At 39.3% G+C, this 19433-nt stretch overlaps 1 protein-coding gene across 1 annotated transcript in view; it reads right to left on the bottom strand.

Annotated features, from left to right (window-relative positions):
* ctnna2 (catenin (cadherin-associated protein), alpha 2) overlaps positions 1-14497 on the bottom strand; it is a 323140-nt gene extending 308643 nt beyond the window's left edge. The window contains exon 1 of the mRNA XM_073466691.1: positions 14431-14497. The gene's annotated coding sequence lies outside the window, so the exon portion shown is untranslated. The remainder of the gene's footprint in view (positions 1-14430) is intronic.
* Between the last annotated feature and the right edge of the window lie 4936 nt (positions 14498-19433).

Here is a 19433-nt window from a genome sequence, read left to right on the forward strand (position 1 = left end):
CTTCTGGATTTCTATATTACATAAACACACTGTCTTAATTTTCATGACTGAATAAACTGAATAAACAAACTGACCTTAAAGGACAACACAATTTCATACTGTTTTACTTTGTTTATATTTGGCAGACCTTGCCACCTTACAAACAGTGATCTGGGGACCTTATTTTCCTCTGAGAACAGATTGTTTATTCAGTTATGGGAAATTTAAACACTTTTTTAAACCACTCTTCAAAAATGCATACCTTTTTTTATTAATTTTTGGATATGCAATTCCATTTCCTGTAGTTGTTTGTCCAATTTGATAGGATTGGCCTTTTCGACATTATCTGGCTGGCTGCCATGACTCTTGAACGCTTTGTGCAATTGTAGCCAAACTTACATAAGATGATGCGTGCACATACCAACTCTGAACGACCGTGCAAAATCTCATTGCAGTTTCCTTATAAATGACATTACACTAACAAAAATGAAAATGGCCGTACCACAGTCATTTAGACCAGCCATAATATTTGTATGATTTACTTAAAATTTTGCACTATTCGTCCTTACACAAAGCCCTAAAATTTTGGATATACTCTAGGTTTCCTCTGAGGCTGTCTGTTTTCATTAAAAAAATAAAAAAATAAAAAAATCACTTAATAAATATAAAGAAAAGTCTGGAGAAGCAGTGTGTGGATGTATTTTGGGTTCTACACTGTGGATGGCAAAATTACTAATAATAAATGATAATAATAAATGATAAGGCTGTTTGCCGAATTTGTCAAAGCAGCTGTCTTACTCTACAAGGACAACAAATCTGAGGACTCATCTGCAAGCCACAGTGGCAGCTGAGGCTCCAGAGGCAAGTGAAGCAACGTCAGCTTTACGACCTTGTATGATTGCCTGCAGTGTATGACACTACATGCAAAAAACAAAAGACTATACTGAAGGGTAAGACACTCTGTAACCGCTGATGGATGGACATTGCATTGTGCTATATGGGTTGCATTTGAATGACTTAACCCCAAATGAATTACATGTTAGTTTGAATTCCTTCAAATTTGACTTTTTCAATAGCGAAAGCCCCACTGTTCTCCATAAAACATGGGATGCCCTAGCCAATCAGCACAATTGTCTGTGTGTATTTTGATGGAAGTTGAGATTCAAATGCAGCGTGTCACGTTATATAAAGTCTCTCAATATGTGAAATCAGCAAAGACAAGACATTCACATTCAATAATTTATGTATGCTCCTCACATCTCAATTAGATAGACTGTATATGATCTCAATTTGCTCTTTTGGGGTCGCTATCTTTTAGCTCAAATCTCATCTGGTGGTCTTTAAGGAAGAATCAAAATCAAGACTCCTCCCTCTGATAGTGCGTGTTGACACGGATTAACTTCACTCCAATGAATGTATTAACAAATGAGGTTAATACATGATAAGCATTCAGGGAGTACAGAAAATAAGGTCAAACCAAGTGCTAAACCAAGCAGCATTGAGTATTATTACAATCCTAATGTTTATTTACATGTAGCAACAACAAATGTACGCAACAAAAGCAAAAGAAAATAAAGTAACAATTATAAGCTTAAAACATACAATGTTCTGTAATTACATCCTAGTTCATGAGTTACACCGAAAGCAGTTCTAAGGTTTAATGTGTGCCTTGTGTTATTCAGGAAAGCACCTTTAGCACAGAATAACTCTTTACAGAAACATGGACAAGATGTTTAAAAAGATTCCAGAAATTCTGAGCATAACCCGGTAGTGCTTGAGAGTGAGAGCTTGTTAATATTTTATAATCGAATGGAAAATCAAAACACTCAAGTGTAGACTTAAAGATTTTAATTTACTGCTAGATCCCTTCGTAGACGCAGACATGAGCATCATAATATGCAAAGAGACAGATGGACACCCACTGTTATTACATGTTGCTGCTTCTTTGTCTCACTACAATATGATGAGGGTAAAAATGTCTTTAAATGGTACATACTGTGGGGTTGCAGAGAGACAGAACACTTTTTCTCAGAATATTCTTAGCCTTGGAGTTTTGCAAATACATGCATATTTGTCACAGATAAAACTGTTCAAAAGTTTAAACTCTGCTTGCACTGCATAAAATGGGCATCAGAGCTCCTTTACCATACAACACTAACTTTGTGACTACAATCCCTGTCATTTGTCATTATGGAAAGTTAATATGCCGACACTGCACTGACCCAGATTCAGAGCAGAGTTAAGCACATACACACACACACGCGCGCACACACACTTGGTGGAGCAGTGGGGGAGTCTCTAAAAGCAGAAGTCAAGGCTCAACCTGTCATATCGCTGCTCTCCAGAGCTATGTTCTCAAGGCGGCCAAAATAGGCTGATCAAAGTGGAGCACAACCTGTGAAATTCTCAAAGCAGCCATGTTCTCTTAGGAATTCAAAAAAACCTTATTTAAAAACATAATGCACACACTGAATAAGTTGAATAAACCACGTCTTCTGAAAGCACCTGCCTCTGATTGGCTGGAATGCATCCATGAAAATCCTACATCTGGACACCTCAAACAACTTTGAAATACATCGCTGCTCCTGCAAGCCTGTCAGATCATATGTTGTACACTGTCTTTGAAAAATCAGGTCCAATCCTCCTGCAGCCTATAGATACAGCCTGTCTTAGCACAAAGGTTATCCTCAATAGCGGATGCTTTATTCATGTTGGCATCTTGCCTGCCTTGCCTGCTTAACTTTTTCAAACTGAGGTCAAACAACACTTGTTGGACTGCAGGCATTATTATTCCATTCACTATATTGTCAGCAAAAGTTAAAGAAAATTAGTCGTTGTGAATTTATTATCTTGGTAAATAGGAAATGTAAAAAAATAAATAAATAGAGGATTGACCATGAGGGTGATAACTAAATTAAATAGCCAAATACGGCAACACTGATGCATTTACCAGGCTATCTTTAGAACCTGCTTAAAAAAAGATCAATGCTGTTATTGCTTATGTATTGTTTTTACTATCTACTATTGTGATTTTATTCTACTCATGTCTTTATACTGTAGTCGTGAGTATTACAGGCTGCTGAAAATACAAAATAATTTTCACACATACAGTCTCAGGCCTGAATGCTCAAAATGAGAATCTCAGAGCAGAAGCTGAGAGTATAGCAGATGCAATGTTCGATGTTGCAGTCAAAGCATATGGTGAAAGCTTGGTTAGCTCCCAACTAATTCCCAAGATAAACTTTTAAATGCATGGCTATGCACTGAACAAATATCATTCAAACTTACCTTTGGAGGAAAATGAAAGGCAAATTCTTTTACCACAACTATATAGCAATGCATCTGTGTCATCATCAAATGGCCAAAGCAGAGGAAGCGAGCCTCTTTCCACTGTAATCACATTTTTGTGCCAAACTGATCAGGTTTAAAACAATTGTGTTAATTACTTGAGCATGACAAAATTCGCAACCTTGCAGGAATCTTATTGGTTGCTCTCCTGCTTATATATTTTCCAGAGATTAAAAGCAGGAGCAGGGTGTTAAAGGTACCCTGTGGCGCTTTTAGCTACTAGTCGCACCATGGAGTAATGTTTTTATGTTTTTTGTATTGTGCACTGCATGCACATGTGGATTCTACCGATCGGCAATTTGGGGCAGGAAAAATGCCATCAAACATAGCACTGGAAGAAACAAGGTAAAGACTGCTGGCAAGTAAACATGGAAGTAAACAATGTACTGAACAATAAGCCTTGTAAATGTTTTATGAGGAAGAACCTTGGGGATACAGCCAATGCATTTTGGTGAGAAACACAAAATGTAAATATACGTTGTTTGTTTACAAGAAAATTCCACAGGGCACCTTTAATCAATCTACATTTTTGTTATCAGAACAAAACACATCATATACATTGATGTCCATCTATACTGTTGAAACAATCTGGTCTAATTGACTTTTACTCGTTTATAAATCTGTTATTCATTCTCATTAAAGGTAGAGTTCTCTCATTATCTCATTATCTGAAATACTCCTTTTCAAACACCAATTTCGCATCAATTTGTTGATGGTGATTGACATTATTGATACAAACTGAATCTAAAAACTACTCTTAACTCTGTCAGCTTCAATGCTTTTCATTTTTTTGCACTTTGTTAAGTAAAAGAGCTTTCTGAGAACGATTCCACACAAATGTTGTGACAGAATAATAATTTGCCATCGGTCTGAATGGGACAATGAGCATCATCTGACCTGGCTTTGCAGCCCCGCTGTCAAGAGAGCAGACAATGCTCAGCTTTCATTTGAAAACAGAAACACAAGTTTCTTTAATAACTATCGTATCAGATAATTGTTTATTACACCAGAATGGAGTGTTATGACTGTAGTAGACATTGGTAGTATTGGTTTCATCAAGCTATTGTCATGGGATTACCCCATGACAATGGTCTAGTGGTCTAGTATAAATGGGTCGAATGCAGGTTGAATACATGTTAATAATCCCACATCAGACATGGGCTTTGTGTATGAGAATGGCATAAAGTTCTACAAAATGTCCATATACACAATCTTGCACTTTAAAATGTAGTCATTTGCATGCTCAAAAATAATCTACTCCTTAACTAAACCTTCCATTATTTCTAACTGGCAAGCGCTTTAAAGGTAAAATTTGAATGTCCCATTAAATCAAAAATACTTATGAGCGTTATAGATGCAACTGTTCCCATGTATATGATTACAAAATGTAACAAATTTGTAATTTTGTCTATATGAAAAAAAAATGATTTGACTTAAACCCCCATTTTTGCCACTTGTGGATATATTTAGTCTTGAATTAATTAATGCTGCAGAAATTTAGCACAGCCATCTGCTGTTTTGTGCAAACCAAAACAATTTTAAATTGTGGACATGTAAAATTCTATGTAGTGTGCCTTTTGGAGTGGAAGGTACAAATCACCGAATAGGTGAAAAGTCTGAAAATTAGGTGGATTTAAAGTGTCATCGTTCATTTATGGTGTCCTGTCAAAAACAGTGGCTGACAATGGCTTTTATTAATTTTTAAAGATATGACAATATATCAAAAAATACCGATAACATATAAATATGTAGATGCAACTACAGAAGCGATATTTACCAAATGAGGATGCAATTATAAGAGGTAGAAGCAAATGAGAGACTGCATTCCTTAAATATCTTTATGGATGTTCAACGTGTCAGCATCACTCGCCTTGCTTGGATTTTTTCTCTGCTCATGCCCTAAATATCTTAAGCAGCCCTGCTTGTAAATGCGGAGGTTACATTATATTGAGCGCTGAGTGTGTTGACTTCAGCAGACAGAAGATGGTGGACGTTTATTAAAGAGGTGCTAGTAAGCAAGCTTTTATTGTTCAGCATCAGGTCAGCATGGAGTCACTCAAGTTTTAAATTGGGCTGGTGACGGCATGAGACACAGAACACAGTCAACACCAATAATGGCAATTTCAGCTCAAAACGAAACATAATCTAAGAGCTACTGATATCACCGCCCACATCTATGATTTTTTTCAGCAATTGAAACAGGTTTGGTGTTGTGCTCATTGACAGCTGTTTCTCAGGTTAAAAATACAACCTTTGTAGGTGGGATCCAGAGCCAGAATAACAGCATTGGAAACATTTCCATAAAACGGTGACACGCTTGGATGAGATGAAGGCGGCTATACATATTGCTGTAAGTTGACTAATAATTCTTTAGTTTATGTGAAAAGCATTATTTCCTGGCATCGGTTACCACAGATGCTACATCAACTAAAGCTGCAAGTATGTCAGTGAATATTAATTGCTCAAAATAAAAGACTATAGATAATACTTTAAAAAGTCCAAATAAAAACTGTATTTTGCATTTGTAGCATATCATATCATGGCCATCACCTACACCTACCTCTGTTATTATCTTTAGGCTACTTTCAGTAAAACAAAAAATCCTAATTGGCAAGTTCACTCTCATGTATACTGTGGGTAGAATTCAACGTCTTGTTCAGAAAGCTAAGACAGCATGGTTCCTTGCGGCTTCCTTGTGGGTTAATGATGGGTAACTGAGTGACTGTAGGAGATGAAGACTGAAAGGAGTACAAAAGCAAGCAATCTACACAAACATATGCAGACAATTTCTGAGAAAGTGGGGAAGACTCAGGCATTTCTGTGAAAATCAGTAAGCAGTTGGCACATTCTAAGCCTTTAACACCCCAGTTTTTGGTTTATTTATAGAGGAGATCTATCTTATCTTGACTTGAGATTCATTTCAAATTGCGTGAACTGTATGTTTTAAACTTTTGAAAAACAAAGAAAATTGCTCTAAAAGAATATGTCCCTGGGCTTCCACTTCAAGATTTTGACTAAGCCCCAGAAGTCAAATCCTAGAAACGCTCCTGGTCAGCACATAGATTTTCAGTAAGGCTGACGAGTAGTTTTAAAATCCTAACCAATTTTGAAATTGGTTTGCGTCATGCACATGAGGATGAACCCCACAGATGTTCTTCTCTCTAATCTCAAACATGCACACACTACAAGATTGGAAAATATTGGTGCATCACAAACTACAGGATATTAAGATCATTCTGACAGAGGGAGCGATGCACCGACTCACATGATATCTCTCATGTGATCTAATAAGGAGCTGGATGTAAACAAATGAAGACTGTGATGCAGCAACTGGCTGTAGTAAAATTTTGCAGTGAGAAAAAGTAAAAGAAACAAGTTTGGATACGAAAATGATTTTAACTGTCAGTTTTAATATGTCAACAGTGGTATGCCAGCTAACATTAGCCTCAAGGGCTAGAATTTTAACTGTTGCTTGGCAAGACTGTCAGCTGCTACTGTCACTGGCTATAGACCAAATCAGATCAGATTTTAAATATTAAATATCAATCATTCTGGATATCATTGGGGAGGCCCTGATAAGTCTGTGAGCAGTTCAGGAAGTTTAAGCCTAGATCTGTAAACCCCTCACATTATGAGATAATACTGACTGAGATCCCAGACCGGGTTTCTCCTCAGAATGTAGGGAAACTCCTGTAGTCTGAGTGTTAGAGGAGTCAAGAAAAGCAGCCACCTAACAATAGAAAAGTTAATGGACCACGACAGAGCACACACACACTGTGGGGGAGGAGCTGGGCCAATACTTGGGGCCCATACTGGTCACAGATGTAGCCTATGGTGGGGGTGGATAGAGAGACAAGTGAGGCCCGAGAGACATGAATGGCCCCTGGCAAAGCTCTCTGCACTGATTTGTTTTTGATAGAATCAAAACAATAACATGGCACAATGAAGAATAGAGACACAGCAGAAGCAGAGAGAGAACTTTCTGGTGTCATTAGTGCATTAACATGACCTCTGATGGCTAGCAAAACAATGATTGTGCAAATGAGAATGACATCGAATGTTTGCACACAAATTATGTACAGTTCACTGAACTGCATTGTCAGTGCCCATTCATTGATGTCTACATGCCACATCTACACAATCCACCACATGCCTGTTTTCTATTGAAGTGACACTAGTTTATGACCTGCGGTCTTGACCAGTTTCAGCCCATGACTGGACTCTGCACACGTGCTTGCTTTACTTGTTTAAACATCGTAACAGGGAAAAGATAATTATATAATGAGCAGTGATTAAGACAGGAACACATTTCATATGACAATCATCCAAAGGAATATTGTAGATTTTCCAAGAAAAACAAGTTGATGTAAATTGAAACAACTAACAGGGAGCAGAATCAGTTGCTCCTTACAGTCTAAGTGTCCTGGATGATTTCCAAACGTGACAACTATCTAATATAAGTTTCACAGCAAAAAAATGTAGAAACAATCTGTGTCATTGAAAATACAATATTACGTTCAGTTTATGGAGACAACTTAATTATCCTAATATTGAGGACATAGCTACAGTGTAGTCATCATTATGACAGTTACCAATGAAAAAATCAAGTTATACTGGACCACTAGCATGCCCCGAAATGAATCCATGTCTTACCATGACTATCAGATTCAAAGTGACTTGGACATGCAGCTCCAACTTCAAAAAGAGTGTCTTTGATGCTCACAGTTCAAGCCATCCTAGACCGTATCATGAATAACATGAATTCTTAGAGTGAGACGAAGCAGGCTATAAAGGTGATGAAATGATCAACATCAGCCAGATAAATTCTGAGGATCACTCAGGTGGTTCTGCCTGTACTTTCGTACAAAGGCTTTGCTGTCACTTCATACACTCCGCACCGATGGGCCACCGACCAACAAAAGAGAAATACTATTAACAATTCAGTCTTCAAAATCAATTATTTTTCCCAAGAGACTGTGACATCTGTGAGAGGCTGAAGGAAAATCATTAAAAACAGTAGTGAAAAAATCTTGGCGGCTCCTTGGCATCACACTCCAGTCACAACATCTCAATGAGAAAAGGTGCTGTCTGCTGAAAAATTTTACTCCCTCAGATCTTAGGAGGAGAAACGAACTCCCTTTGCTCTCTCTCCATGTGTGTTTCCACTGATACGACTAAAACCTTATCACGGGTAATTTCACCCCTTAATTAAAGCGGTTATCAAAGAACAACTTTAATTTTGAAAACAGACCTGCTTGTTTCTCGTGCCTTGCTAGTTTAAAAGATTTCCAACAACAGCTGTTGTCAGCTGCAAGCCTCTTGTCAAATACTGTAAGTGAGGCCATCTAATGCATGTTCCTCAGCTTTTGCCTCAAGCTTCCTACTGCATGTCCCTTGTCAAAATCTCCAAACTGTACAATCGGACCCTGACCATCTTATAAACCTAAAACCCCTTATTTGCAGTTAGCCTGAGCCTGAACGAGGTAGTTTGAATTTCCTTTTATCACCAAAATTAGCACCAATATGCAGGTTTTTTTTTTCAAATATGGGAAAACCTTCTCAAAATAGGCGACTTTCTTCTTGCTCATTGCCAGGACACAAGTCTGCCTTTCTGTTTTTTTTCTGGTGTGTCATGTTCTAAATCACAAATGCGGTGGAAAAACAGCAGAAAGCAGCAGGGAGGCTGGTGACAATGTTATGTTAATGTTTCCTTTTTTCAGGCACTCTTACAAATCAACGCCACGTTAACAATGTTTGAGGACTGCTTGAACAGAGACAAGTGGGAAACTGTTTACAACATCAATGCGTGTCATAGAATCGCAAAGAGGGGCAAAACTTTGCTTAACCACCTGGATGTCATGTCAGAGTTATTTACCCTGGAATGGATACCAATTGTACCTGTTCCCACTGAAGACAAAAGTCACATGTAAGTTGTTGTCAGTGGGATTTTTGTCCGCTGTGAAAGGGGTATGATACTGGTTAGGGCCTAGAATTGAGGGTGGACTCCAAAAATCCCTGAGGATGGATACTTGGACGTTTTTAGAAAACAAGTCGTTGATGACAACAATATGCTCTCACTCTGTACTTAAACAGACCAGCTTATCTATCATTAAAAAGGTCACTTTGAAAACTATAAATAGGAACAGTTGAACAGCTAGCTTTTGAAACACTCCCTGCACAGAAATATTTCATGACGACGCTAAATTAAAGATATGCATGGAAATGCAGAGAAAATGATTTTCATGGCACAAAAAAGCTATTTTAGAGTTTCAAAAGAGACGTTACCAACCATGAACAAAGCCTACAGAGGTCACTATGACATACACTATGGTAAGCAATTACATGAGATTGCACAATAGTATGAGAAAGTAAATCAATCTTCGAAAGACTACAAATAAAAAGTGATCTTTAATATACAACAAATGTCCCACCTGTTTATTTTAAAAAGTGACTAAAGTGATTAAAAATGTAGTTGCTGATGGATTTAACAAGCTAGTGGGGTTGGTTGTGCAGAAACATTACCTCCGACCATTGTTATAGTTTCTAAAACTCACATCAGTAAAACACCTTAAATGGGTAAACTGTTTAGCAGCATCCAAATTAACAGTGTTTTATCAGTTTGTAAGTGAGTTATATTTATTTTATTCAGCTTTATTATCACATCAAATTGACCACCTTTGTTTTCACTAAATACCTGATAGGTCAAAGCTGCAAATCAACCATAACAAGCTAAAGGCCAAATTATATTGCATCAACTTATCACAAGCGATGAAATTTCCCAACTATCAGCATGAAAACAATACAACACATATGGCAGATCATAAAGGGCCGTGTGTGAGTGTCTTCTTTGAAACTTCAGGACATAGACACTACATCATCAGGTCATTAACCTCATATTCCACACTGACTTTAAATCCACCCTTCACATTTAAGTCTGTGCAAATCCTTCAGCGGCTTTTGTTGGGTGAAACTGTAGGATTTCGACAAGTCTGAAGCGTTGTTAAAAATTTAACTCCAACCTGAATATGAGATCTGAGCTGCATGTGATATTAAATTTTGATTAAATATTTCCACACAAGTAAAGTTGTGATGACAGAGGGGGTGCACATACTTTTGCACTTTTCATTTCTTTAAATTCGATTAGCTTCAGACAAAACATCAGCCTCACTTCTGATGACTTGCAATGCTTTGTTTGTGAGCAGCCTCTTGGTGAAATGTTATTCAACCACACCCACCCACAGACTTCTGACTAATGGAAGGATGGGTGGATGGATTGATTTTCGTAATAACAGTCCTGTCGAGAATGAAGCCAGGCTGTAACAATATAAACTTTCACTGAAACAGCTCTTTTGCTATGCATCGTGGTTGTGGGTGTGGTCAGACTAACAGACATGAAAAGAAGATTAGAGAATAACCTCGCTCTTTCTTGCTGCACCAAGCTGCTGCTGACACTAGACTTTCAAGCATTGCTGGATCATCCACTTTATTGTCCCCCCTGAAACAATAAAGTGCTCTTTCCTTTTTTTGGTTCTTCTTTATAGTCCAATGTGGGATAATGTCTTTTAAACAGTTAAGGAAACAGCAGATTCATGAAGCCAATTTAACATATGCCTAGTCCTAAGTCCTAAACTGCTGCTTAGTAAGAGTTATCAAGTGTCCCCAAGAGCACACAATATGTTACCTTAAAGATGAGGAAACACACAATTAGCGAAAAAACCCTGATGAGATAGTTTGCTGTTAGTTCGATGCAGTTCCACATTGCAGCATTGGGTAACACAAACCCTGGGGTTAGGAGAGTTAAAATTGATGTGGTAGACAAGAGTCCCACGACTATTGATTGTTCTGTGTTGTTTCTATTGCCTCATCTCTCATCTGTTAAACAGTATCAAACATTTGTGCAAGAGCTGGAGTGAGAAAAAGCCGAAGAGGAAAGGCGATCCTGTTCCAGTTAGCGGGGGTACCATGGCTACCTTAAAGCCCTGCTTCAGTACAACAACAGGGGGTTCCATGGTGTTCAGCCAATATCGCTTCCTCTCCCAGGAGACCGAGAACACAATGCACGCCTGCCTGCCATTGATTCACCCCTAAATTATGGCTTTTTCTTATCCACGGCAACAGAAAAAGGCTTTATACTGCATTTGGCATACAGTAACTGAGCCGAAACATTGAGATAATTACATACAGGTGGCTGTCAAACCTTTTGTACTGGGTATTATGAAATGAGGAGTAAGAGATGGGCTATAAAAAAGCAGAAAATAACTATGTTTCAAAAGAGAACTAGTTCAGAATAGACTGATGTTGCTCAGTCGGGAACAATATAAGTGTTTAATTTTCCAAAATCAAAGCAAATTATCATTTAAGTTTGTCCAGAGGATCGAAGTGATAACATAAAACCAGTAACTACAAACTGTCATGCGGATTACTAAGGCTTGCTCAGCAATGGTTAACAATCTAGTATAACAGCATAATTATGAAAATAAATGTACTCTTCCGTAAAATGACAGAAAATGTATCCTAAAGGTTAAATAAATAAGCCTTGCATAAAAGACTGTCTTAGGCAGATGGTCAGCCAGTGATACACATATGTAGTTATCTCCCAAAGGGCAGAGAAGAGTCTGTCCATGCTTGGCAGACCTAAATCACAGCTCTTGCCTCGTCCGCCTCTCGTCAATATTTAGTAAAAGTCATCTTTAGTAGTTTAAATAGTACTTGTACAGCAAAATTTAACAAACAGAACATTTTCTTACTCATAATGAGTAAAAAAAACAGTTTTTCTGCCACATCAAACAATGGGAAATGCATTGTGAGGTTAACTAATTGAGGGATTGATTGAAGTAATGTCGAAATCATTGGTTGATTATTCGATTATTCAATCGTCAGAAAGGTAACTGACAACAATTTGAGAATTAATTCATTATTTAAAATGACTACAAGGGACTTTCAGTTTTTGTTGATTCTAGCGGCCCCGTTAGACAAAAGCAATACGACACCAGCACCTGCTGTTGTGAAGATCTTTGCTAGTGCGTGCCGGCCGCGTGTGCATTTGTTTTGGAAGCGAGTGACAGAGAGACCACAGGATGGATCGAGATGAGGTAATGTATTTATATGAGATATATGTGACCGGACCAGAGCACAGGAATCAATAATCACTATATAAAAATAGCAGTCTTTTTGCTGATGGTCTCGTTTGCTGCTACAGGTCATTTATAATCATCAGAGGAATTATGAGACTGTTTCAAAAACACTTTAAAAATTCCTCGTAGTCACTTTAAGTTGGGATGCAAATTTTAACTGATAGTTGTCTGCCTTTAAAATTGATTATTAATTAATCATTAATGATACATGAAATATGTTGGATGTTTTTCTGTTAGAAAACTGTTTTGACCAATGACATGATGTATGTTGGATGCAAGTAAACACCAAGTTACTTGAATTGTAAACTAAATAACACAAAATAATGACTTGATTTGAATCGCAGAGACCCTGCCTGTCACTATTCAACAACTGGCCCAACAAAATCAAACTCATATTAAGGCTACTAAATGGCTAAAATTACATTTTCAAATACCAGTATTTCATATTGTACGTTGATACATTTGATAAGCAAGTATTTGCAATTTGTAACAAGATACTTTTTGATCTCTTTGTGCCCTATACATTTTTAATCTGTTAAAATCTTAGCAGCCATTAACTGAGTAATCATTAACATCCCTAGTTTAAGTCAATGTGAGGACTTGCTTCTTCTTAATAGAAGGTAGGTAAATAATGCCTCACCCATAATATATTTATTTCTGAAGGCCCTTCCTAATCTTCTATATCTTCTATAAAACTCAACACAACTACACAAATCACAGGATTATTTTGGCCTCATCCTTTGCAGGCTGTCTCATGAAATCACATGGTAAACACATGGGGGAGAGTGGACCCAGTCAGTCTCAACATGCCTCCTTGCCAATCAAAAGTTTACACTCTAAATACAGCCACTATGTGACCCCTAGAGCCCCCTGGGATGCCACATATCCAGTTACAGGACGAGAATGTGGATGAGCCACGGCGGGTCACAAAAGCTGTGGTCTGACTCCTGCTGCACTGTACTGTTGAACGCAGAGTGCACTCAGCCTGGATGATGCATGTCTGCAAAACAAGCCCCGATGCAAACTCTTGCTTATTTACAGTTTTTGCAAAACTCAAATGAGGCATCAGTAGTTAAGCTGCAGTGTGGATGTACGTCCGTGTGTCTGTACACTGAAAATCGTGAAGCTTAAATCAGCTGTTTTACACAGCCTTCTTCAAACTGTTATCACTGTTAAAAGGAGCAAACGGAGCCTTGGCCACAAAGTAACGCTTTCCTTTGCAGGGTGAGGCAAGGCGAAGCTGTGCACTTCACTGGCTGCTTGAGTCGAGCACGAAGGCGCATTAAAGAATTCAAAATCATTCGCGAAATATGAGTATGACTTCTAACTCGTGCCACCGAAAACGACTGGTGACTTTATTTGAACAAAGGGGCAAAATTATCAGACGAAAGAAACCTACGAGCGCTGCGAACACCCATAAAGAAGAGGCTGGAGAAACTGAATGATCTCCGCCGAGACACTGGACGCTTCGGCAGCCGCCACCGCGGATGTGGCTCCGTTATTTTTACTAGCATAAAAGTGGCCGGTGTCAGCTAGCTTAGCCACTCCACTAGCCTAGCAGCCTAGCTTGTCTCAGCCCGACATGCTCGGCACAAGTCAGTCGGAGCAGGCTTTCAGCACTGGGCTCACTGGATAGCTGTGCTTGGAGTGGGGGTTCAGATAACGTTAGCAGAGTCGGCAGCACAGATTTTATTTAGCTAACGAGAGCAGCCGAGCTCAGCAAAACAGAGTTGTGGCATTATGAGCTGTGAAGTGTTTCGGTGCGGATGATTTATTTACCCCGCCAACTAGCTTAAGCACAATGATGAATGAAAAGGCGGACCTCGCCTAAGCTAATGTTAGCAGCAGTGCAACGGGTCAGTCGGTGCAGCAAGTGTAATGCTACCAGGCTGCTAGCAAAAAAAAACAAAAAAAAACACATCCAGTTGACAAACCACAGCATTCAAATAGCTAACTAAACACTACGCACCTTCACGCGTTGGAGATGACACCTCTTGCAGGTCCGCAAACTGTTCACAGCGCCTGGTTTCACTGAGTATTCCCAAAAAAATGGTGTCCTCCTGTTCAGTTAACCCACGGCGAACAGTGAAAATCGACTCAATCCGGACGCTTTCCTCAATCCCGTGGTGCTGAATCTGAGGCTACACGCTTCTGTCGGTGTCTCGGAGATGCCTCCTCCTCCTCTGGCTGCCTGCGAAATAATGACCCCTCCCAGCGCTCCGACCACAACAACAGAGTAGGCAGGTGCAGATGATGGTGCGCTAGTAGCGGAGAGCCTTGCAACATAGTGGGCTGTGTGGTAGATTCCAGGCTTGTCAAATCAGGAGAGTCTCCGGCGTTGACGCATGCGTGATTCCGGGCGTGAGGATGCGCCCTGCCAGGGAGCACATTGTAGGGAGGATTTCTGAGTTTTGGCATATTCTGCGACTCCAGCTGTAGTATTAGTCATTACAACACAACATCACCGACCGTCTAACTGCGTAATTACTACAATACATTTAGAAATGTACCACATGTATATTACAGAAACTGTCTCTGTGGAAGTATTTGCTGTAGAGATAACAGCAGATTATTATATGATTATATTGTTAATATTATTATTATTATAGTCTTAAAAAGCCAGCAATTGCAGATGATAAAAAATGTCTAGCTTTGTTTCATAGACTAATTTAATTATTGTATGTTAAACTATATGGATTTTTTCATGGAGTTTTTTGTGAACTGTAGCCAAAACTTGTGAAATAACTTGGCTACTCCTCTTATGCTTGTTATAGCTTTTGACAAGACTGACTTCATTCATTCAGTCACTGATCAGTTATTATATCAGTTAGTAATTGATCAGTTTACACACATCAAGTCACCCAAAATCTAACCATTGAATTAAATAATTTCATTTTCCTTCTCTTTTTCTTTTTTAATCTCTCCCACAGTTTTAATTATTCACATATCAAACTAATACATTTACACTGTACACTGCTGATGAACTTGGGACAATGACAGGAGCATGAAGACTTTGTGCCGACATTCCTTTTTCACAGTAGGTATTTTGACTTTGACTACAGTGACAACGACTTTCGGGAAAAAAGACAATGAGGTCAAAGGTCAAGACAAGAATCCAAGGTGAGCCTGACAGTCACTGGAGTTACTGCTGCGACCCTTCTTCCATGAGAAACACAATGACAACTCCAGCAAGTCTGTTGCTATGTATCCCTAAAATATAAATCTTAAAATAAATCATCTCTAACTAAAGCTATGTATTTATTCTTTAGGTGCATAAAACATACTCACCCATCACTGAATCCAACCCTCGGCTCACACTCTTTATGTCTGATGACTCATCAGTGATGAGTCTTCTGACACCTCTGTGAGGTTCAAACATGTGCTTTATCTAATTCTTAGACATTGTTTTGAATGAAAAGGCAGTGATACCGCAAGAACAATAACTGTTACATACAGTATGCTCCATGTGTAAACACACAAAACCCATCACAGATGCTTCAATATGGAGAATTTTGGTGTCCCAATTTTTCAGATTCTGTAAATCAGTAAAACAGCAGTGATGTGCTGCTGATGTAGAGTGAGACGGTGCAGGACACCGTGTGCAGACTGTCCCACTCTAACAGCAGCAGAGCACAGCCACGGGGTCTGTTCACTCATCCACGAAGCATTAAAACTCAAAAATCAACACATTCGCTGTAAACATGTTGTTTTTTATTAGCTGCGCTTATAAAACACAACATAGTTAATAAAGCTGTAAACAAGTGTACATGACTTCTCTGCTCCGCAATAAACGAACTGTGAGGAAGACAAATTATGCCAGGTAATTAGTGCCTTTTTTCACCGCTGACCGCAGACTTGCTAATTAATCCTACAAACAGAGTGATTTTGTTTGAGGGAATTTTTATATTTATTGACTTAAGTTTGCAGATAAACATAGAGCTTTCTGTGTTGCAGGCTGTCGTATGTAGCTGCAGCTTTATAGTGCCTCAGTACAGCCAACCCTCCAGCAGATCTTGGATCTGTTGAAAAGGTTATTTCAGCAGAAGCAGTGTTTGTTGTGCCGTCACAGTCAAGAACTTTCTCACATCACAAACAATATGCTTTGGGTAACAGGAGGACCCAGTGACAACTGCAACAAACATCCTCCAGTTCTCCATCACTCATCTGTTTCTGGGTCCAAGTGACAAGAGGCTTTGCAAGGCAGACCAGGTATCCCTCTAATATCTACATCCTCCAGCCCTACCTGGGGGATCCCAAGGCTTTCCCATCCCAGACTGCATATGTATGAAGACCGTCCTGCTTGTTCTGGGTCTTCCCTAGGGTTTTCTCCCAGTTGGATAAGCCCAGATTTTGTCCAGGGAGGCTGCCACCCAATCAGATGCCTGAACTACATCAACTGTGTCCTGGGGAAAGAAAAAGAAAAGTGTGGTTGAACTCTAAGCTCTTTCGAGTTTCAGAGCTCCTCACTCTGTCCCTAAGGGTGAGCCTAGACATAAAATGACGGTAGTCATTTCAGCCGCCTCACTGCCTCAAGCTAATGACCATAAGTAATGTTTGGAAACTAGATTGCTTGGTTTAATCATGAGGTTTGCCTTCAGGCTCAACCTCCTCTTCATCTTGACAGTCCAGTGGCAATCCACCTGTCGATCTCCTGCTCCATATTAACCCCACTCATGAACAAACCTAATCTCAGCTCACTCCCGAAGCCATGGCAGTTTATCCAGCACAGTCGGCAGAATTAAACATTGACTTTGTCAGTTTCTGCTAAGCACGGATACTTTGAATGTCTACATTTCATATGTAACATATTAAGATTTCCCCAAAGCAAGTTAAGTGGTGTAGTTTGGGATTGTTGCCAAGCAGCAGAGAACTGTCCCAAACCGCCTCAAGACCACAAAAGCAGGTATTTTTAGCGAGACATGGGGACAGGTTGTAATATCATGGTTTGGGTTTTTGTTTTTTTCTGTTTTATTTTGTAGGTTATATCCTCAGGTGTCATGTTTTACTTTATACTTCCTGTCTTTGTTTTTTTACCCACCTGTTTTCTGCGTACACCTGTGTTTTGTTAGTTAATCAGCCGCTATGTATTTAAGTCGGTCCCGTGTTTGCTCCACTATGTTACTTTATAGCTTTTATTGGTGTGTTCAGGTCCTTTTTTCGATAACCATAACATGTAAGTGTTTTGATGGCGACAAACCGCTTGATTATGGTTAGGATCGTGGTTTGGTTCAAAAGTTAAATTGGCTTGAAAATCTGCTGACGGCTCCCTAAAAATACCCCGTTTTATCACCAGAAAAACAGTTGGAAAATGTCCCAACGTCTCACTAAAATATCCATCTATCCTTTTTTTCTAACCTAACCAGACCTGAACAACACAACACAACGGTCACAACACAGAATTGAAACTAGAGATTCAACATGCAGTGTCAGTGGTTTGCAGAAACATGCACATTTATTCTGGGGATTGGGTTGGTTTATCAATACACTGGTTTGGAACTTGGTGAAATGGTCCTAATAAACCATCCACTGGAAACCTTTACCATCACTTACTTTTTGAGTATGCTTCCTGGGCTTGAGCAAAGACCAATGCTTAGGGTAGATGAAAACTAGAAAAATGTTTGCTGTAGTCACAAGCAAATGTCACATTGTTCCTAACTGACCGGTCAGTCAATGGTTATGTTTACTAACTGTAATACATCCAGTTATTGTGAGTGAGATGCTGCTATTATTCCTAATATCTCTGTTCCTATTATAACTACTAAATTAGGCAATTACAGAGCTTAACTCTTATTTATATGTGCTCAAAAGCAATTAATTTCGTTTGACAGCCATATTAATTACTCATTCGTCAACACGTCAGTTCACTGGAGGCTTAGAGGGGAGACACCCAAAGTTATTTTCAAGCTTAGTCTGTTGAACTTGAGGACAATTACTGAGTCTGAAATGAGCAGGTAATCACTGAAAGCCTCTGAGAAGTTCTGTCTCCGGAGGAAATTGGATTACGTTGACTTCCAGCCAACATATTAGGTCAGTAAGACACAGCTGAAGTAGTTGGACCTTTGATGCTGTGCAGCTGTGGCAGATGAACTCTCACTGATCATTAGGCATCTTCTGGAAAATTGGTAAACAATATTGTGCGCTATCACCGGTGCAAGACCATAGCATAAAATAAGTGCAGGGGTTTGAAAGTGGAGAACTTGAAGGTCTTGAGAAAAGCAAAAAGTGACACCTGGGTAAAGGTGATGATCAGTAAATCAAATGGTGAGTCATTGATTGGTGAGTAAACATTGCTATAGCCAGTTGTGTCCCAACATTTCCTTTTTCTGCCTCCTTATTTGTCTTGGGAGAAGAAAAGAACAGCAACAGCAGCCCATTGTTTCCCATCTGCTTGTGTTTTCAGTGCATGGCAGCAACCCAACACAACGCGTTAGCAAGCTATTATTCATTTGTCAGATAGGGGACCGTGACTGTGGGGTTACTGGAGACATGTCTCACAGTGTATCCCAGCCCTTCACTTATCTGGTTCACTGGCCTGATCCATCTGGAGCGAGGCTACAGTGGGAATAAACCTATCTTTGAGTTTGAGGAGTTGTCAACTACTTTATTATATTTAGATCAAGTCAAGCAGCATAAAGCAGCGAAAGATCATACGTTTCTTTCTGCTTTTAAAGCTGCACAGCTTCACACTGAGATTTCCTCCGAGATTTTATTCATCCAGTGTGTATGTACTGCAATATACAAGTGTAAAGTATACGTGTATGCTTATGTATGCACACGTGCTCAAGTGACAAGTGCCGTCCGCAGGCCTGGCTTACATAAACCCCCATCTGTTAGAACACATATTCACATTCCACCACAGTGTCCAGCTGGGTCCCCACCCTCCACCCAGAGGAGAGGCACTCCAGGGACTGTAATCGGAAAATGTCCCTGAACTGGCTTCCACTGCTCTCTTAACATAATGAGGCCATCACT

This window comes from Pagrus major, chromosome 1, assembly GCF_040436345.1.
Source record: "Pagrus major chromosome 1, Pma_NU_1.0".
Taxonomy (NCBI): domain Eukaryota; kingdom Metazoa; phylum Chordata; class Actinopteri; order Spariformes; family Sparidae; genus Pagrus; species Pagrus major.